Raw genomic sequence first — 22,069 nt, forward strand, 5'->3', positions numbered from 1 at the left:
CCCCCCCCCCCCACGCAGGTCGCTGTCCTGCCAGGGCAAGTCCCCAGCCTCGCGGCAGGTCCGAGGATCACACCCCCCCCTTCCCTGAGAGGGACCCGGCGGGTACTTATCTCGGACCTCGGGGGCCGCGGGAGGGGCCCCGCCTGGAGCCGTGCGGCCGCCTGTCCTCCGGCCGCGGGGACCGCGCGTTACCGGCTGAGCACCGCCGCAAAATGGACTCGCGGCGCCAGGCGTGCCCCGCCCCACCGCCCTCCTCTCCCGGCACCTCGGTCCGCCTCCTCGGCCGGGCTTCGCCTTTGTTCCGTCTCCCGGGTCTCGCCTTTCCCCGGGGTGGGGGTGGGGGGGCAGCGGGTGAGGTGAGGCGGGAGTCCTTCCGGTGCCAACAACCGCCAACAATAACTGCCACCGCCCGCGGTGCGCCTGGAAGAGGGGAGGGTTCCGGGCTGCTCGCTTCTCTCCCTTCCAGAGGGGCTGCGCGCGCCGAGAAGCGCCGTGTCCAGAGCCGGCCGAGCCTGGGCGCTGAGAAGCTGACGGCGTTCGCTAAGACGCGTGGGCTGGGCCTGACGGACTGCGGGCGGCCGGAGGCGGTGCCGTCCCCGGTGGAGCCACCCGGGAAGAAAGCTGGCGCGCAACAAGATGGTTGGGTTTGGATTGTTGTACTTTTTTTTTTGTTCGTTGCATTTTTAGGAACAAAAAAAAAAGCCCAACCCTTCACACCACTTCATCTGCATCTCTCAAGACCAGAAATACAGCCACAGTGGCTTGGAAGGACGGAGACAACTGTCTGCCTTTCACCCTACAACTCGGTTTGGGTGGGACGGGCATTCCTGTTGGGACCAACCCCAGGGTTCTAGTTATAGGCCCCGGCCAGAGCACAACCAAAATAAGGTTAATTATCGTCCACCCCAACCTTGCACCTACTTCTTTGCGGGCTTTAGGCTGAATACTAGCGACCCAATTCAATTTAAGATTTTCTTTTAGGAAAAACCACTCTTCTTTCCTTTGGAGAGAAGGAAGAACTTAAAATTGGCTTTAACTTAAATGCTGCTAATGGTTATTCAGTTGCTAACCTGAGTCACTATTCTGTATAGGGACTTTGTCTAATATCAAACACATTAAGCACTTATACTAATGATCTGTTTGGTTCCAAGAAGGATACAAAGGTGAACGAATGGCTTCTCCAAAATTTACAATCTTGGGGGAAGGGCAACAAGGACAAAATCACAGAATATGCCCTGGGGTTGAGTTCACCCCCTGTAGGGAAGTCTGGTCTTTGGGAGTAGAATTTCAAGGAGAGGTATTCTAGGCCTGCCATACATAGTCCTTGGGCTCTGTGACCAGTCTTTAGCTCCAACTCCATAAAAGCCCCTCCCCACTTCCTTCTGGGATGTCTAGTTCCTTGCCATGCCCCTATCCCTTAAACCCAGTTTTGCCTCTGTAGAACAGCTCCTATATGCCATATAGTCTTCATAAAAAACACCGTGGGATGAAAATTATGATTCTCATCCTGTAGAGGAGTAAATGGATGAAGTGATTTCTCCAAGAGAAAAATCAAGAGGTAGAGCCAAGACTCTAAAGTTGGATACGAGGTATAGCTTCTTTCTACAGCACCATAACTGTCAATGCCATGAAACTGCACCCTAGTCTTCTACTAAATTAGTGTTATTTTTTTAAACACACCAAAAAAATCTGATTTATAAAAGCATTTTAAATGCCTAATATTAAAATGATCCAAGAGTGAAAGGTTGTTGACTCATAAACACAAATTAGCCTTAATGTAATTATATAATACATATTTATATAGTTAGATCTGTTTGGTGGCAAATACTAATAAACTTCTGCCCAACTAAAAGTAAAACATTGGTTAACTCGACATAGAAATCTTTAGACTCAAATTACTAAAAGAACATTATACGTTAAACTCTAAGATATAGAAAAATAGGGAAGAATAGCCTCTCTCCTCCCAAGGTCCTAATAAAACAGCAATGGGAGGGGTGCCTGGGTGGCGCAGTCGTTAAGCGTCTGCCTTCGGCTCAGGGCGTGATCCCGGTGCTCTGGTATCGAGCCCCCGAGCCCCACATCAGGCTCCTCTGCTAGGAACCTGCTTCTTCCTCTCCCACTCCCCGTTTGTGTTACCTCTCTCCTTTTCTCTCTCAAATAAATAAATAAAATCTTTTTAAAAAAAAAAAACAGCAATGGGAATTGCCACATACAGTATGACTAGAATAACTGCCAGATTAAAACATATACACACAGCTACATTCGTCCTGGAAAATCACAATGTTAACTAGATGCCATTAGAGATAACGCTGAGGGGTTGTCAAAATTCTTGTCACACTGGAATTTCCTTCTATTGACTGTTCTTCAAATAAGTAAGCTAACAGCTGAAGATTGGAATTCGTATGTCAGCACAAGACTATATAGTCTTATTTAAGTTTGTCTTTTGTGATCTATTATTACAGGGAGAATTTCTAATATACATATGAAATATATGTATATATTCTTAGTGTTGTGTTGATTTCATTCTGTTGTTTGTGTCTTGAGTCTTGACAAAGGTAAAAACTGCCAGCTCTCTTTCCACCTACCAAGACGTGTGATCAGATGTTCTGTAACAAAAGGGACAGTGCCAAATTTGGTGAAAACTATAATGTAAATTGTCAGAGTGGGAAACACCTAATATAAGACTGAAGCAAATGTGTGCAGCAGAGGACTGCTGGTGAGCCTCCTCAAACACATTGAAACATTTTATTATTATTCTGTCCTTTCCAATAGCTGCCAAGGTCATCAGTACAAGCCCCAACATTCCCGAAACAGAATTCCTGGCAATACGAGGCACTGACATTGCAAGGTGTAGTGAAAAGAGCAGAGTCTTTAGAATAAGTTCTGCATCCAAACTCTCTAGCTGTATCACTAGTTCAAATTACTTAACATCTCCAAGCCTCAGTTTTCTCTTCTGTAAAATGGGAATTATGATTCAGTCAATTATGATAATTAGGTAATATGTAAAGCAATCAATGTTGTATCAGACATATAGGAGGTGATTAATAAATGGTCGTTACGGTTATATGGAGGAAGAGAACCATGCTGGTTTGGGATTACAGCTGCTTTGGATTTGTAGATTTGAAGCTAAAGCATAACGGTCTTAAGCAGAACAAAGCTGCCTATGCAGTAGAGGAAGCAAGGACCATAATTTATACTTTTCTATACCAAGCCCGGGGTGGCCTTTTAAAAAGCATATATCCTACCACTTCTATACCCCCTTCCCTTTGCTCAGTTACGGAAACAAGGGAAAAAAGGGGGGGGGGGATCACACTCAACGGAAGGAGAACTTTCCGTTATTTTAAAGCTCTATAATTTCAGAGAAATTGATTGAACATCCAAAATACTCCATTAAAAGGGAAAAAAATCTATCTGCAAATATACATTTACCACAGAAGACAGAAACTTACCCAAGACTTGAGGAAATTAAAGGTATTAGCCCCTGGTTTGAAGAAAATTCCAGATTCCATATATTTTAGTTGCACAGTGACGTTCATGCATTAAATGGAGCAAATAGCAAAGTCGGTGGGGTTCTGAAGAGAATGAGAGACACTACAGCAACAGTAAACTTGGCCTTTAGTTGTGCTGTTTCTGTAGTTGGAAAGAAAAATTGTAATAATAAAGTAAAATGTCAGAGGTAATTAAGATGATACTAGCATGTGCTTATAATTATGTACTCAGGGTTGTGCTAGGCACCAAAGGCACTAATCAAGGAATTTCCCGTTTGGTTGAAGAGACAAGTCTTAAAAACAGGAACTAGTTCAGTAATGGTAGATGAGAGTGGCCATTTAAAAGCCAACATGAGTGTTAAAGACGAGATTAGAGGTAGGCATCAGAAACATTAGGGAAATTTTCCCAGGGGAGGTGGGAGTCCAATGAAACATTTAAAGATCGCAGGGTTTGGGGCACCTGGCTGGCTCAGTCAGTAGAGCATGGGACTCTCGATCTCAGGGTTATGAGTTCAAGCCCCACGTTGAGTGTGGAGCCTATAAAATAAATAAATGAATCAATCAATCAATCAAACAACCAACCAGTCATAGGATTTGAAGATGAGAAATGGGAGCATTGGAAGTGAGGAACACAGCTCAGGGTTGGAATGAGCTTTGCTGACACTGAGTCAGTGAAGAGCATGGCCTGGTTTGAAAATAAAGTTTGAGGCCAAAGCATGGAATATTTTGAATGTCAGAATAAAGAGTTGAACTTCATTCTGTAGAAAATGGGAGCCACTGAATAATTATTTATGTGGCACTAATAAGATGAAAGAATTTCAGGAAGATTAATCTGATCAAGGATCCAAGATTTAAGGGGGAAGAAATTTCCTTTATTTTAATACTTCTGAGGTTTGTTGAAAACTACAGATTTTTAAAAATGCAATAATATATATAAAAGTAACAGCATATATGGCTAAGTCCTACTGAAACATTTAATACCAAATAATTGCTCATTAAGTTCTTAACTTGTAATAAAATACAATATAGAAAGAATTAACTATGACACATATTTTCCTAAAATCCAATAAGAGGAAATTATATGTATTTTTGTATATAGATTTATATATCAATCATATATATAATTTATTTTTCTATAATGATCTTAACTACATTGTATGACTAATACATTATTAATACATTGCTTAGCTACATTTTAGAATGTGTCTCACTAGAGCTTTAAAAATCACTACATATATATACTCTGAAATGTACTGCTCTGTTTTGATATTTTAACAATAATTAATTACGTTCAATTATGTTAACTAAATTTTTTCTGAATTCCCATACATGTAGAATTTTATTCTTGATGAAGAATAACTTTGTGAATGCCTTGAGAATTTTTAATTCAGGTAAAGCTACATATACGATATATTTACAGTTTAAGATAATTGAGTTTGTAGTACTTTATTTTGGAATCTTTCTGTTGAGTTCATTAATCATTATGTGCTCTGTTTTTATCTTGAAAAATGTCAGTTTCAATAATAAAGTCCTATAATTTCAATTTAGAAAATGACTTTCATCCTGTTCTATGGGACTCTTTTTTAGAATATTTCTTTCACAAATAAAGATACACCAGAGGTGGGGTTTGTGTAGTTTTCAGTAGCTGGTAGATTCCCGTACCTTCAACAGTCTATGTTAAATAAAGGCAATAGTACATTTCATAGAGCTTTGGTTCCGAAGACCTAGATTTATCAGATACCTATCTTTACAGCATTGCTCGAGAAATACATGCTTCATGGTTTTTGATGTGAACCTACTTGAGTCTCTCTGATATTAAAGCATGTGGTAATAAATACCTTGTCAAAAATGCGCTTATCTTATAATGGTCTTATTTATTACACCATGCTGGTTGTTGCTAGCATGAGGCCGGGTCTCTAGGAGCTTGTGCTGGATCAAACCCAGCCACACCCCCTCCCAGTCAGGCAGAAGACACAGACAATTCAGAAGATGCATGAGACTTATTATACGATATCAGCACAGTTGGGCATTTTGTGGAGATCACTGCTTCAGTTCCTCATTTTCCTTGATCTCTTAGCAGTACTTGCTAAGTCCTCCTTTAAAGGCCTTCTTTTCCTGGCCTTTAGTAACGTCTTGCTCACTCCTGGCTTTTCTTTTCCCAGCTCAGGAACACTTGCTGGCTCATCCTCTTCTACCCAGCATTCAAATTCTGGAACTCTTTGAACACGCCACTATTTCAGGACACTTCAGGACTTCAGTCACAGTTTGGTGATTCTCACATTCCCTGTAAAGCAGGGATCACAAACTGATAGCCTGTAGTCATACCATTTATTTTTATTTCTTTTTTAAAGATTTTATTTTTAAGTGATCTGTACACCCAGCTTGGGGCTCAAACTTACCACCCCACGATCAAGAGTTGCGTGTTCTGCAGACTGAGCCAGTCAGGGGCCCCCGTCATACCATTTTTAGATGATGAAAACTGTTTGAATTTAAATACGTGAGCAGAGGCATGCTTCTTCCCCTCCCATAGCCTTTCTTCTCTGTGGGCAGTTGAGTTAGCCCTTGGGTTGCCCCAGGCTTGAGCTCCTTCCAACTTCAGGGTTCCTACCCCTGTAGTTCCTTCTCTCCCTAATGCACCCTCCTCCTGCCACCAAACCCCACCTCCCCACCCCAGTCCCTCAACTGCTGCACAGCTGATGCATCCCAGGTTAGCTTTCCAAAATGTTCCAGGCCAGGGACAGATCCCTCTGAATCATCCCATTCTGTCCTGTACTCTTCTTCCATTGCAGACACTGCAGTTAGTTTTTATATATTAACTTGTGTGATTATTTGAATAATGCTTGTCTCCACGTGACTGTAAACCCGTAAGAGCAGGGATTTTGTGTGTTGTGTGCCTGTGTGTGTCCATGTTTCCTCGTCATTGCATTCCTAGCACCTAACCCAGTGATCACAAATTTTTTTATGAATGTTTAAGGAAAGTAAGAATTCTCTCTTTCAAAGACTATTGATGCATTTCAACCTTCTAGGAATTAGCTGTTGAGACCAGCCAAAAACTGAATTTTATTCACTTAAAATAGGAACTTTAATACATTTTATTTGATCAAAACATTATCTCCTCCCCTTCATTTACAAAGCAGGTTTTCAGACTTCTACAGTTTACAAGATGTATCAGGAGTCTTCACGCTTTCACAGCATAGCTTGTCTCTGAAAATGAAGATAATTTCTTGAACAGTCCAGAAAATGCCCATAAAAAATTGAGAACCTTCTTTCTATGCATGAAAGTTAAACAATACACTGTAAAAAAGACTTAATGATATAACTCAATAAAAATGTAAAACTATTCATGTTTAAAACACACTATACTCATGATAACACACAACTATTAAAAAGAATATAAGCTGGGGGCACCTGGGTGGCTTAGTTGGTTAAGCAGCTGCCTTGGGCTCAGGTCATGGGGGTTCTGGGATTGAGCCCCAGATCAGGCTCCCTGCTCAGTAGGGAGTCTGCTTCTTCCTCTGCCTCTCCCTCTGCTTGCGTCTGCAGCTTCTCTCTCAGATAAATAATAAATAAAATCTTTAAAAAATAAAATAATTTTTCAAAAGAAGATAAAGCTGTATGTTTGACAATGGGATATGTATAAGATATAGTAAGTGAAAAATCAAGTTAAATACAATAGATATACTACGATTCCAGGTTTTTTTAAAGATTTTATTTACTTATTTATTTGAGAGAGAGCGAGAGAGGGGGAGAGAGCACAGAGTGAGAGAGAGAAGCAGGCTATCCCCCTCTGCCCAGCAGAGAGCCCAGTGTGGGGCTTGATCCCAGGACCCTGAGATTATGACCTGAGCTGAAGGCAGACCCTTAACTGACTGAGCCACCCAGGCGCCACTATGGTTCCAATTTTGAAAAGAAGTGTAATTGGTAGAATATGGATAGAAAAAAACATTTGGAGGAATATGTACCAAATTATCAATTTGAGAGGATAAAATTTGGAAATTTTCAGTGTTTATTAAGTTTTATGTTATTAGAATTCTTTTATATTTTTACATCGAGCATCTATTACTTTTGTAAAGAAGAGAAAAATTTGTAAAAGAAAAAGGCAATTAGAACAAACTCTTCCAACTGAATAACAAGGCAACACCTAGGTAGAAAAACAGGCCAAATACCTGAAAAACAGGACATTAAAAAAGGAAATACAAACGATCAATAAGCATGAGGAAAAAAATTCATTCTCAATGATAATCAAAGAAATGCCAAGCAAGCCCTTTTTAGTTCATTAAATTAGCAGAGACTTAAAACATAATGACCAATAGGCCAGCAATGAGGGAGACAGACCATCTTTTTGCTGCTGGAAACCAACATAGATGGGTACAACTTTTCAGAGGACAACCCGGGAATCTGTATAAAAAAACGTTCAAAAATTACATATACTTAATTCAATTTCTAGGAATTTATCCTAGGAAAGTAATCATAAACACAGCAATTTATATGCTAAAACTATTTGCTACACAGCTATCAGGGGAAAGTTAGAAATATTGTTATTACCCATCCAAAGGATATGAATGAAATGAATCCTGGTACATTCATACAAAATAATGATATGTAGCCATTTTTAAATCATGTTTTAGAAGATCATTTAACAATTCAAAAATGCATGTCTTCTATAAGTGAAAAACAATTTTCAAAAAGTATATACAGCATAATGCAGATTGTGTGTGTGTGCACATGTTAAAAAGTGATCACCAAGTTAACAATTGTTATCCATAAGTAGTATAAAGTGGGAATGACTTTTATTTTGTCCTGATTCTTCCTTGGATTTTTCAAAGTTTCTCTAATGGTTAAATAATGTGTTCTCTTTATAGTCATAAAAAAAAACTTCTTTTAAAAGCTGCTGGCCTATGCTTTGGAAAAAAAATTTGTCAGTTCCTCTAGAAATTAAACAGTGTTACTCTATGATCCAGCATACCTACTCCTAGATATATTCCTAAGAGAATTGAAAGCATACGTACAAACAATAACATACACACAAATGTTCACAGCAGCATTATGTAGAATAGCCCCCCTCAACTGGAAATAACCCATATGCCTATGAACTGATGGATGGATAAGCAAAATGTGGTATGCCTATTCAACGGAATATTATTCAGCCATATAAAGGATGATACTGATTCATGTGACAACATGGATGAAACTTGGTTACATTATGCTAAAAGTGAAAGGAGTTTGCCAAAAAGGCCACCTATTACAGGAGTCCATTCAGATGAATTGTCCAGAATAAGCAAAATCATAGAAATAGAAGGTTGATTAGTGATTGCCAGGGACTGGGGAGAGGAAAATGATGAGTGACTGCTAATGAGCACAGGGTTTCTTTTAAGGATGATGAAATCATTCTGGAATTAGATAGTGGTGATGGTTGCACACAACCTCATGAATATACTAAAACCCACTGAATTTTAACACTATAAAAGGGAGAATGATTATGGTATTATGAATCATATCTCAATTTTTAAGTGTGGAAAAAATGTGGTGGCCTATCAAAGTTTCCTGGAAAAGAAGAATAGCATTTTAAGTAAATGCTACTTTATTATTTTTTAAGATTTTATTTATTTATTTGACAGAGAGAGAGACAGCCAGCGAGAGAGGGGGGAACATAAGCAGGGGGAGTGGGAGAGGAAGAAGCAGGCTCCCAGGGGAGAAGCCTGATGTGGGGCTCGATCCCAGGACTCCTGGATCATGCCCTGAGCCGAAGGCAGACGCTTAACAACTGAGCCATCCAGGCGCCCCAGTAAATGCTACTTTATAAACATAACCTACAAAGTGGTAAGTGCTGTGGTAGAGGGGTGGGAACATAGGGAAAACATCTAACAGTACCTGGGGGTCAGAGGAGACCTTCATTAAAACAGAGATTCTCAAACTTTTTGCAAATAATAAATAAAATTATTAATTCATTTAAAAATAGCAATAATGATCCATTGTGTTACACAGTTCTCTCAGTGATGACATCTTACATAACTGTAAGATATTCTCAAAACCCCAGACATTGACACTGGCACAATATAGCTGACAGACATTATTCACTTTTACCAGATTTTGCATACACTCATTTCTAAAAAACTATTTTAACTGAAAAGACAATATAACAACATTAAAATTTTTTAAATAAATGATTAGAACTACCCGTAACTCTAAAAGCAATCTGATTACCTTATATAGAAATATATGAAATTTTTATTATAAAATAGTTTAAATATACCAAAAAGGTTACAAATAAATAGCTATGTACCCACATTATCTCCATTTATGTTTTTACACCTTTACTACATATGTGAATATCCATGAAAATAAGTAGTATTATTTTGCACATCTAAAAACCTTATGTAAAAATTGTATCACAATACACAAAAGGATGAACTTTTTAAAATATACATGTTTCTATCATAGTAACACATACGGTTAAGTGCCAGTTGGGGAGGAAACTTTTTCACCCTCTCTGCCCACCTTCCCCAGGAAGGGATTATCATGAAGGTCAGAGCTGAGGCTCTAGAGAGGACTTGCCTGGACTTGAATCCAGAATCTTCTACTTACCAACAGTATAACATTAGACAATTATTTGCACTGACCCTCAGTTTCCTCATATGTAAAAGAGAGGTAACGACAGTTCCTTTTTCATAAAGTGATTTGAGTATAAATTCAGGTTATGCATGGGAAGTGCTTGGTATAGTGAAGCACAGTACCCAGACATGCTCAATGGGTTGTCATTGTCATCTTTGTTATTGCAGATGTGAACTCAGACATCGATCTCAGGCTCTTCCCACAATGAAACAGAATGGTGCATTTTATAACCAGAGCCAACTCAGAGTAAGGGAGTGTCGCATGTTTTCTGCCCTCTCCTGGTGGTGTGCTGATAAATAGTTCACATTCAGTTTTGAGCAGGGGGGGTGGGGGGTGGGAAGCCACACTTTGTAGTGTTTACCAGTTTCCATGATGTAAATATTCCTGCCAGGGCTAATTTCCACCTGAAGTTCACTACATGCAGACTTGGAAAGAGAGGACCAGAATCTGCTCTCTCAAGCTCATATGAGCCTGCCTCTGCACACCCAAGAGAGAATCTCTCTTCTCTTTTGCAGCCCCTTTGTTCCCTGCTGAAGCCAGCTCTCTTCCCTCTCAGGCAGAGGACCTGGCATTCTCTCTGCTGTGCTCCTGCAGAGGTAAGAGTCTGTTTATGCGTGGAAGATAGAGGCAGTCTTCAGGCTGAAGCTCGTAGCGGTGCTCAGGCCCAGCAAATGGCACTTTTAATTCTCATTTGCTAGTGTTCCCTAGATGTCTACTGCCCTTGGGGGATCTTGGCTGTGGCTGTGGCTTGGGTAAGACTGTTATCTTTGGATCACATAATGCCGTCATAATGCCTTCTTAAGACCAAAATCTCCTTACCTATTTTTAACATGTAGCATTTTCTATGGCATTATTTCTACTTAGGATGTTAAAGCAATCATTTCTGCATCTTTCCACAGTCTTCACAAGGATACTTTTTGCCAACTATATAATTCCATCAATACACCTACATGTAAGGTGTATGCAAAAGAAAAAGAACTAGGAGACAAACACTGGGAAAAGTGGCATAAATATGAGAAAAGAATAAGAATCTCAAGAACTGAGTATAGTCTTGAATATTGACAGGAGAAGTAAAGTGAACCATTGCATCTTCCAATGAGGTCACTAACAATTTTAGGAAGAGAAAGTTAATCTCTGTCCTGGAGGCAGAAGTAGGTAAAGGAAGTGAAGAAATTAAGGGCACGTGTTCGTTACCTGCCAGGGATTTCCCAACAGAGGGAAGTCCTTTGCCAAATCATAAAGTGGCTCGTGGGAAGGGAAAGAGGGCTTCTTCTGTTTTTTTTTAAAGGTATTATTTACTTATTTGACACAGAAAGAGAGACAGAGAGCACAAGCAGGGGAGCAACAGGCAGAGGGACAAGCAGACTCCCCACTGAGCAGGGGGCCTGATGATGATGCAGGACTTGATCCCAGGACCCTGGGATCATGACCTGAGCTGAAGGCAGACGCTTAACCGACTGAGCCACCCACATGGCCCAGCTTCTTCTATTCTTAACATTTTCGAAAGATTAGGTCATTGGTTCCTAACTAGCTGACCAATACAGGCAAGGCCCGCCTTTCCCCGCCCCCTCCCCTTTTTCTTGCTGTCCCTCCAGCAGGAGGTATGGTGGCAGCCCGCTCTCTCCCACTGCCTCCTGTCTTACCAGGAGTTAGTCTTTGGGAGCGTGATCATACATCCAGGTTTGCCTGGAGTTAGTCCTAATTACTCCTAAGAGCCCAGAGTCCACTCTGGCTTGTTATAATCTTCCATTTTCAAAAGGATCCCAGTTTGGATGATAAATTATATAGTCATGCTGTCTATGAACAACAGAGCTAGAACGAAAACATGAGTGCACAAAAGCAAGTAATAGTCTGCCAGCAATTTACATAATAACTTCCATTTCTCAAGCAAATCACTCCGTGACACCACACACATCATTTCAATTAACCCTCACAGCAACCCCATGAGGGAATTTCGGGGACATGGATTTTACAAATGAAGGAAGTAACAGGGTTAAAGCGCCTTGACCAAAGTCATCCAACTATGAGGAACAGAACAGGATTCAAACATCCATCTGTGTGACCCCAACTTCTGCCCTGAAAGGGGCCTGGCTGCCTCTTCAGGGAGTGTGGAGAGCCCCCCCCCCCCAATTTCTGACTGTGAAGAAACAACTTTACCAAGAAAGTTGGTCGGTTTCAACGCTAAAGGAATACTCTCAATATTCCCTTTTTCATCTTACATTTGAAAGGAAAAATCTGTTTCTGCAGCTGTCTGTGTAATTCAGCTCTTGTTTCTGTAACCTAATTTGAAAGAACACTTCCAAAAGAAGCAACCAAGTCTACAAAAGCACAGTTTGACTCGAATGGATCCAACCAATTCGCAAATGGAAAATAACACTGAGGAGTAAGTTTTGCATCACAAGCATCGAGCTCTGAGTCATTCCCAATGACACTGAAGATTCAAAGAACTCAGAAAATGGATGGTTTAAAATCTTTGCCTGGCTTAATCTTCTAAACCCATTGCTCTCCCAGAAAAGATGACTCAAGTGTTAGCCTTTGCTTTCATCACCAGAGAGTCTGCAGTTTTCTTTATTTCCCCTTTTTTAAAAAGTGGGTATTTTTTTGCATTTTAATTTTTAATTCCAAAAGCTCTCCCTTAATGCATTCTCTTTCACACACACACACACACACACACACACACACACACACACACATCAGAAGTAAGTGACCTTTGATCAATGCCCCAATCTCAGACCTGCACAATGTTATTGATTTGTTTTTTGTCCTTCTAGATAGTTTTCTATCCAGGAAATTATTTTTCTTCTTCTACTTTCTGCCTTTTCCAATAAAGCTTCCAATATAACTGTTTTCCCTTGCTCCCCTCAAACTCCATCATGGGAAAGCAACCAAAATCTCAGAGGTGGAAATTTCACTCGGGGCTGCAGGCCCCCCCCCCCCCCCCCCGGTCTCTCTGTCTAGTTCCTCTGTCACCCTGCCTGGGGCTCTAGAGTCCGACTTCTGGGTGTGAATCTTGGCTCCATCACTCACTAGCTGAGTGACCTTGGGCAAGTTCATTCATTCACTATTCATTCAGCAAACATTTACTGAGTGCCCATTATTATGTGTTCGAGATAAAATGGTGTATAGGACAATATCCCTACCCTTATGGAGCTTACATTCTAGTGGGAGACGCAGAATATAAACCTATGAATGAATATAGCATAATTCCAGGAAGCAACAAATGTCATGAAGAAAAATGAAACAGAGTCAAGGGACAGAGACTTTTTTCAAATCTAGGTGATCAGACAAAACCTCCCTGAGGATGTGACGTTAGAGCAGAGAGTTGAGTAGAGTTAGGGAACAAGCCAGGAAAGGATGTGAAGGGAATGGCAAGCGTAAAGGCCCTGAGGCAGAAACCAACTTCAAGTGTTGGAGGAACAGCAGTAAGGCAAGCGAGCTGAAATGGTGGCACATGAAGCATTCTAATTCCCCCCCCCCAATCTTCCTAGCCCTGGAGTCCCCCAACCCCAAATTTCTCCAGCTCTATTGGACCCTACAGTAGTCCGCTCTTTCACTACCTTCTGATTGCTTGTCTCCTCCCTCATATCCTCACTTCCGCCCTTAATCAGCTTAGATCCAAAGTCCAGTTTAATAACTACTCCCTTGCATGAACACTCAACTCCTCAGCTTCCTGTCATCTTTCTTTCCCTAAACTTGTAACACTTCTTCCCTAATCCTCATCTTCATGGACAGATTTCCTATCTCACTGAGAAAACAGAGGCCAGCAATCGAGGACATCCACCAGCTCCCAGACGCACTTGTACCCCATCCTCGCTCTCCCTCCTGCAGGTGCCAGGGCTGACGGCCTTCTGGCAGGTACGCACACTCCACCCCTCCAGTCTTCTCTAGCGAGTGTCCTCCTTTCTCCTTCGTGATCCCACCGGCATAAGGAATGCAGTACTTTCCTCCACTGTCACAAAGTCCTCTCCTGACGACCCACCACCTCAGGCTTCTGACAGTCTCTATACCGCAAGCACTTTTGCTCACCGTCTCCACCTCCTTTCTCCCCGTTCCCTCTGAAGCCTCTCCCGCAGGCTGTGGCCACCATCCCACGGAAAGTGCCTCATCTGCTAAATCTTTTGCCTTGGCACATCCAATGCTTGATCTTCTGTCCTCATTTCCCAGACCCATGGGCAACACTGGAGCCCGCTTCCTGCATTGCCTCCCTTCTGACCTTCACCTCCATTATTGCTCCTGTTTCTGATTCCAAGCAAGTCTCCCTGCCCTTCTCCACAATCACATCCCTGCCCTGCTCATATTCCTCCCCTGCTGCCCACCCACTCAAACTCCAGGCCCCTGGAGTGGGGGTGGGGTGGGGACCTACAAGGGCCTACATGGCCTTATCTCACCCCAACCCACCCCAGGACCTCTCTGACCTCTGCTTATTCCCCTACCTTACTGCCTCTGCTCTCGCCACATCTGCCTCATTGCTGTTCCTCAAACATGCCCAGCACACTCCTCTTTAAGGGCTTTTGTGCTTGCTATTCCCTCTATCTGGAATGCTCTCCCTCTACAATCCACTTGGCTCACTCCTTCCTCACCGTCAGGTTTCTACACTAGTGTCACTTTCTCAGGAAGACTTTCCTGGCTAACTACTTGGCCCTCCTGGTGGACCCTCACTGCCACTCAACACTCCCTATTCTCCTTTTGTTTCTTTTTCTAACTTTATTATTTTTTTTAGTAATCTCTACATGGTAGGGCTCGAACTCACAACTCCAAGATCAAAAGTCAACATGCTCTACCAACTGAGCCACCCAGGCACCCCCACAGTCTCCTTTTCTACTTCATTTTTCTTCACAGAGCTTACTACCACCTGATAGCCTACATATTTCTTCGGCTATTGTTTCCTCCCACTAGAATGTAAGCTCTATACAGGAACAAGATGCCCAGCATCTAGAATAGTGCGTGGCACATAGTAGGCCCTCAACAAGCACTTGTTGACCAAATGAAGAATTTGCACGCAGCAACTGGGAGATCATGTAGGGACTTGTAGTCCTGGAAAGGACTTTGCATTTTATTTTAAATGTGAAGGGAAGCCACTGGAGAGTACATTGTATGACTTACAATTTTAAAAAGACCACTCTGGGGAGATACAGACTTGCAGTGATGGAATGAATTAGTCACAGGGATGGCACAGGGACTCTAGTCAGTGATATTGTAATAGTGCCACGTGGGGACAGACAGTAGCTTCATTTGTGGTGAGCCCAGCATAGAGCAGGGGAATTAACTAGGCTGGATACCTAAAACTAATGCAACACTGTGTCAACAAGGCTCCGATAAAAACATTTAAAAAAAATAAAAATAAGAAGACCACTCTGGCTGCTGTGTGTAGGAGTAAGAGTGGCATAGGGGGGCACTTGAAGGCTAATGCAATGTTCGAGCAAGATGGGTAACGAGGGCCTGAGCGAAGTTGAAAAAAGTTCAGAGTCTTGGGTCTATTTCGGAGTTATCATGGACAGACAGAACTTGTTATAAATTGGATGAGGGATCTGAGAGAAAAAGAGGAATTCGGTTTTGGGACTCAGTGAGACTGTTTCCCCTAACTGTGCAATAGGGACAAGTAGAGCATCTCCCTCATGGGATCGTTGCAGAAAGGGGTAGAGGACATCGAGTCTCACACCGCGTTGGGAACATGGTAAGCCTTCAGTAAACGTTGGCGCTTATTACTACCCCCAAGATGACTGTGTTTCCCTGCTTCCTGGGTAAATAGGATTACAAAAATATCCAACCCACAGAGACTGAGGAAACAAAACACTTTATTTGCAGAGTGCACCCTTCCCTCCCAAGGGATAGATTTTGACTTCACTTAACAGAATACTTAACATTAGTGTTGGAACAGTTTCCTTGCACACAGATAACATAAAAGGATTCCTCACATTTCAAAAGAATCCTAAGGCTCCTGTAAGTGGTGTTTGTCCATTCAATACTTAGCAGAAGGAGTAACTAAAAGCTAAAATTACAAACCTCTGCTGATTCAAAATCAATCCAAATGTAAGAAAAGTACATCTGAAATAATAATGATTTTTTAAAACAGGTGTTTGCTGCATTTTAATACTCCAGAAGCTAAAACACCACACTGTCCGTCCGGTTCAATACAGGACACCTGGCAACGCTATTTGTCCATGTAACTCAGCTTTCTGCAAAGGCAACACCCAGTGCTTTTTGGCTGCCTTGGCCTGTCCTCACTTCCCCCTGGAAAACTGTTTTAAACTTAGTACAGATAACATTCTGCCTCTATTACAATTAGCAGCTTCTCTCAATGGGTCACTTCATTTGGCAGGTGCTTCTGTGGGGTAACCCAGTATCTTGTTTCAAAACCTCTCAACCTGGCAGCCTCCAGGTAGCATGTGAAAAGCTGCCTGAGGGGAATTTAGGAGCTGCTTTGGGACCTTCAGGTACTAGCATCTTCTGCCTCACCACGTCTCCCTGACTGTTATTGCCCCACTCGTGGGAAGACCGGCCATTCTTCTTCCTAGCTCCCAGGCACCCTGTGAGGTTGGTGAGGAGTCCCTAACTCTGAGACCCCTTTCCCTCCTCGCCCCATAAATAACTCCTCCCTAAATGCTTTTACTGCCTGGGAAGCTGCAGACAACCTTGGATTTGAACTGCAGCTGAAAGAATTTGCCCAGTGATTGGGTCTCTGCTCCCTGACGTCCAGACTCAAATGGAAGAGATCCTTGCTTCTGGAAGTAGGGTTTTTGGATCAGCAGGCTCACCAGGGAACTTGTTAGAAATGCAGAGCCAGAGGCAGTATTCCAGACCTTTGAATCAGAATCTGACTTTTAGCAAGATCCCCAGGTGATCCCCACTCATCTGCAAGTTTGAGAAGCCAGAGAAGTGCTCAGGCCCCTCCCTTCCTGCTGGCTAGGGAGCATTCTTCTAAGTGTCCTGCTCAAGGGCCCTTAAGCCCCAGCCTACTTCATTGTCCTCACCTTCCTTCCTTCCTTTCTTTCTTTCTTTCTTTCTTTCTTTCTTTCTTTCTTTCTTTCTTTCTTTCTTTCTTTCTTTCTTTCATTGATCTCTACACCAACATGAGGCTTGAACTCACACCCCAAGATCAAGAGTCACATGCTCTACTTCCTGAGCCAGCCAGATGGCCTGTCCTCACTTTTCAAAAATCCTGAGCCCAGGACTTCTGACACCCACTCTGCCCTGCCCCCTCACAGCCAGCGTCTCTTTTATGGACCCCTTTCCCTTCTACCCCTGCCCCACTCCTGGGCTCTGAGGAGGCTCCAGGCTCCACTCCTGGGACATTTCCTGGAGGGTGGCTTTCCTGATGTACTTCTCCCCAAGGAGGGCCTGTGATACCAACCCAAGTGCTCCCCCTTCTGCACTTTTTAGAGTTGCTTTAACCTGTCCAGTGACAGCCCGTTAGAGCTGGGCCGGACTGCCCTCAACCTTGGTTTTTGGCAGGGATGTGAGCCATCTCATGCAGACCAAGGGATTTCCTTTGCCATAACTTGCCCTGAAGTTGAGACCTCTCAGACTTCCCATGCTGCATGGACATACTATCCTGTTTCTTTTTCCTCCTGGTATTCCCTCCAGCCCCAACAGAAAAGCAGAACCCAAGGAAAGGCTGCCTTCAAATGGGGACACCCGGGGAAGATGGGGGATGAGCACTGACAAGCAGCCTTGGACAGAGAGTCATGATTCATCAGAAACAAGCCAGCAGGAGGGGTAGGTACATTTAAAATGCTCTGAGAACTTGATTCTTTGAAGGTTTGAGGATTTCAGTTTGGTTTTTTTTTTAATTTTATTTAATTTTAAATTTAATTTCAATGTTAATTTATACATAAAATATATATTATATATTCTACATTTTACATATTATATATTATGTCTTTTATATGTACATTATGTACATATTTAAATGTATATGAGAGAGTGTGAAAGAGAGATAGAAGGGTTCTAGATGCAGTTTTTCCAAATGGCCATCTTTCCACATGTTTTAGAAACACGCCTAAAACCCAACATCGAAAGAAGTAGAATTTTTCTGTAGATCTATCCTCATGAGGAGTCTAGAGGACTAATTTCATAAACCTCAGCTTCCTCGTCTGAGAAATGCGGTAGCTGGATTAGAGGGACTAGCTTGTCAAGTGAGCGTAAGGAGCATTCCAACTTTAAAATTACCAAAATTTCCTGGAACACTAGGTGATTTTTCTTCTTTAAGTTTGATTCTACCAGAGATGTCATGGCTTAGTATTGCTTAAGCTAATTCTGGATTGTTCATGTGCCTTTGGACTGAATGTAACATAGGCTTCCTCTGTACAATTGGTGATGTCCTAATGGTGTGTGCCAGGTTTAAGTTGAAATGTCTGTAGTCTCAGGCCTTGAGTTCACCCAAAACGTAAGGCTCCGGAAAACAAGTGGGGGGGGGGCAAGGAACCGCGTTCTGTCTACTGATGCAAGTGCGCCCTCTGCTGGCCCTGTGAAGGTGATGCGGCCTCATACAGGGACGTCGTCCGCTCGTGGTACAACCCAGCTTTTGCCCTTCCCCTCCTGCTGCAGCATTCCAACCAAGCAACATTTATTTAGTACATACCCTGAGCTAAGCACAAGTGTGCTTAGGGCTGGGGATCAAAGATAAAGAAAAGAGTCGCAGCCTTAAAGGATCTCACAGTCTACTGGGGCACACCCAAATCAGATCTTTATAATGTAACTTGAGTGGTGTCTCTCTGGAACTGTGCCTCATGTGCCATAAGTTTGCAACCACAAGTGGCATACAAGAGCCCAAACCAAACAGCACAATACAATACCCTTTTGTTAGAAAAGGAGGACTGTGACTCACTCTAGCATTTTCTCTGTGCGCAGAAACTGATGACCTGCATGGGAGCAATCTGGCTAAGCTGTGCTCCCTTAAAGACCTAGATTACCTGGGAGTAGTCTTGACAGCCCCCACCCAAGGTTCATGTGGGAGCTGCTGCAGAGAAAGGTCAGGACTCCACAGAGAGGGAGTGGAGGTTAACAACAGGGGCCACGAGGATATCTATGCATTTCGATAGTAAATTAATAAGTAATGAGTGCATTTAAAATATGTTAAGATCTCTGACACTTTAACAAGAGTCTGGCTTATCTTCCCAGCTAGATTTTGTTGGATTTTATTTTTTATTTTTTTAATAGAATTTCTCTGGTCACGTTCTTGAAACTAGGCCAGGAGACCTCCTCACTTTCTAAAATACAAAAATTACTTCTGCTCCTCTTCTCAAATCTAAATCAGACTCTGGACGTACCTAACAACTCAGTGTGCCTTTTAGTTAATTTTGTCTCCTCTAGCAATGATTTGCTTTTGCTTTAAAAGAAAATTCTGCTGTTAACTAATACGCTGTACAAGCCAGCAGGCAGAAGAACTTGGAGAAAGAGGAAGAGCACATGTTTTCCTTAATGCCTTCTCAAGGAAGTGGAGAAATATGCCACTCAATGCAGAAGTCACTCTGGACAAATTTCTTGAAACCAAGGCCTAAAGGAACACTCGTCTTAGCAACAAAGAGTGGCTATAATTACAGATGAGGACCTTTGATGAATCTCTAAAACGAAGCCTGCAAAGGTATAGTTCACAAAAATCTGTGCAAGAGAAGAAGGAAAGGACAGGCAGGACGGGAACCCCATGAGAGTGGAGAAAAAGCAAAAGGTGAGAAGGAAGAAAGGAGGAGGCCGGGGGAGCAGAAGGGAGTATGACCTGTGAGGAGCGAGTAGCCAGGGGGCAGGGGCCGCGCCACGATGAACACTTGACATTCACAATTAAAGTGTCAGAAATGCATGTCTTTGGAAAGCGCAGGCAAAAGCGAGTAGAACTTAAAGGTTCTCACAAAAAGGCACGTGTGGGAGAAACGCAGTCAGGACAGAAGTGCATGGGGTGAAAAGTGAGAGCCCCTTCCCCCACCCCCACCCCCACCCTCACAAACAGGCACCACTGATGGAGGTGGGAGGGGTGCAGGGGCTGGTGCAGGTGGGAGGCGCTGAGCACCTAAGGCAAGTGGCCACACTGACCTGCTGCAGCCCAGCCCTCGATACTTGTGGTTTGGCCAAATGTTGTCAGCCAATGGTTTAACAGCAAATGCTTCGACAGGCTTCCTGCCCCTGAAGACCCTCACCGAATTCTCAGCAAACGGGAGCCCTATTACCAAACAACAACAACCAAAAAACACCACCTCCCAATTTTATTCAATCAGCAAAAACAAAACCAATATTTTTATGTTTGTTGGAAATGTTGAGAATGTACCTGTAGTAATTTTGAACATAGCACATTAAACTTTGTGAAATAAATGGAATGAAAATGTATAAAACATACAAATGTCACTGTAATGACCAAGGTAGCTGCGGTGTCGTAGTGGAAGCTCATCAGAAGGGTTGCCTGGTTATATCATATTTATACTTCCCTTATCTGTCCTAATTCAGGGGAGTAGGGGGTGGGAGTAAAGACCAGGATGGAGAGGAGGGTATGGTAGACCAATGTCTTGTGCCTGGTGACAAATTAAAACATGTTGAATTTCCACAGTTATGTTAGAATTTCATATATCTTGTAGAGAGGTTTAGACAGTATCTTCTCATACAGCTTTAATATAAAATAGTTAATCCTGAAAAATGGTTAACATACAGTACTTTACCTATTATATAAACAATAATAAATACTATTTATGTAATACATAATGAATAATAAATATTTATGAGTAAACATAAACTCTCCTTCATTCAATTACAAAAAAGAGCTCTAATCATTATTCTATTAATAAACTTTTACGTCATAATTCTTTATGAAATATTAAAGTATCAGTTTGGCCTTTAACCAGAATATCCCCTAGGTTCCAGTAAGGTTAGGACTAGTACAGTGTTCTTTGTATCTCCCATATTGTATCTTTGTATAGTTTGTTAGCTGGTTTATACCCTACTTCGTTCCATAAGAGATTTAAGATTGCTCAGTGCCTTTCACATCAGAGGTGCTAAATTGTATTGAACCATATGGCGCTAGGCTGTGTATACACGTATATAAAAAATGTGCCGATTTCAGCAGCCATAATACTAGATGAATATATTTGAATAATACTGAATGCCAAACTGATGGTAACTGAAACAAGTTACACACACACACACACACACGTGCGCTCATTTTCTCTTTTACTCTATAGCTTTTTTTAACAGAAACAGAAGAAAAATGCAGAAAAGATAATGCCAAGCTGGGGTACGTCTTACGCAGTGAGTTCTGTGGGGTCTCTATCAGAGACATGGACTTCCATCTGTTCACGGTTCTCCAAATGAACGCAACAGACTAGAGATGTGAAGAGGACTCGAGATTCAATCATCTAAACATAGTCCTTGCAAACTGCTGTCATCGGTCCCTTTTGGTTCCAAAGGGGAAGGGATACAAATCACTGTTCTCTGTAGGGAGCCAAGCCTCTGCTAAAATAGTCAAACCACATAGCTCTTTAAGTTTATTTACAGTGTTGAATTCTATAACAGGGTAGAGGTACCCAATGTATTCGATAAATAAAACACGCTTTATTTAAAATAGAGAAGGATTTCCTGGGGGAACAATAAAATCAGGAATGTTACAGTAATTTTGTGAATCATGCAGACATAATTACCAACCAATAAAAATAAAATATCCATAACACTCTCGGTCTTCATTAAATACTGGTTTATAAGACATTGTTCTGTTGTTTGCTTTTGTTCAAAGTCTTGAAAACCAATATCCCATATCTGTCGATATGTACTAGGTGGCAATCTTTATAATTATGGAGTTTTATGCACAAAAAGTTGTCTAGGTCCCAGCTCTGAGTATGCAGTGAGCACAAGCCATAGAAGCATCACTGTGGCCAAGGGCCCTGGGCTGATTGCGTCTTGCCCAAAGGACCCTGAAATAACACAGCTAAAAGCAGAGAAACAAAAGCTAAAGTCTCAGTCGGTAAAATGGGCCTTGCATGAGGTCAGAGGGC

The 22,069-nt window shown here is 42.1% G+C and overlaps 1 protein-coding gene and 1 long non-coding RNA gene across 4 annotated transcripts in view; one reads left to right on the forward strand and one right to left on the reverse strand.

The window, feature by feature from the left end:
- Positions 1-5,338, reverse strand: part of TRIM13 (tripartite motif containing 13) — a 19,404-nt gene extending 14,066 nt beyond the window's left edge. The window contains exon 1 of one of the 3 annotated variants that reach the window (XM_040622591.1): positions 266-5,338. The gene's annotated coding sequence lies outside the window, so the exon portion shown is untranslated. The other 2 variants (XM_040622578.1, XM_040622583.1) reach the window with 2 other exon arrangements.
- A 4,627-nt stretch (positions 5,339-9,965) lies between these two features.
- Positions 9,966-20,835, forward strand: LOC103677624. The gene is made up of 4 exons (XR_572474.2): positions 9,966-10,346; positions 10,616-10,696; positions 17,685-17,816; positions 19,475-20,835. It is a non-coding gene; the product is annotated as an uncharacterized LOC103677624 (long non-coding RNA).
- Positions 20,836-22,069: the final 1,234 nt, after the last annotated feature.

This window comes from Ursus maritimus, unplaced genomic scaffold (assembly GCF_017311325.1).
Source record: "Ursus maritimus isolate PB19 unplaced genomic scaffold, ASM1731132v1 scaffold_10, whole genome shotgun sequence".
In the NCBI taxonomy this organism is placed as follows: Eukaryota; Metazoa; Chordata; class Mammalia; order Carnivora; family Ursidae; genus Ursus; species Ursus maritimus.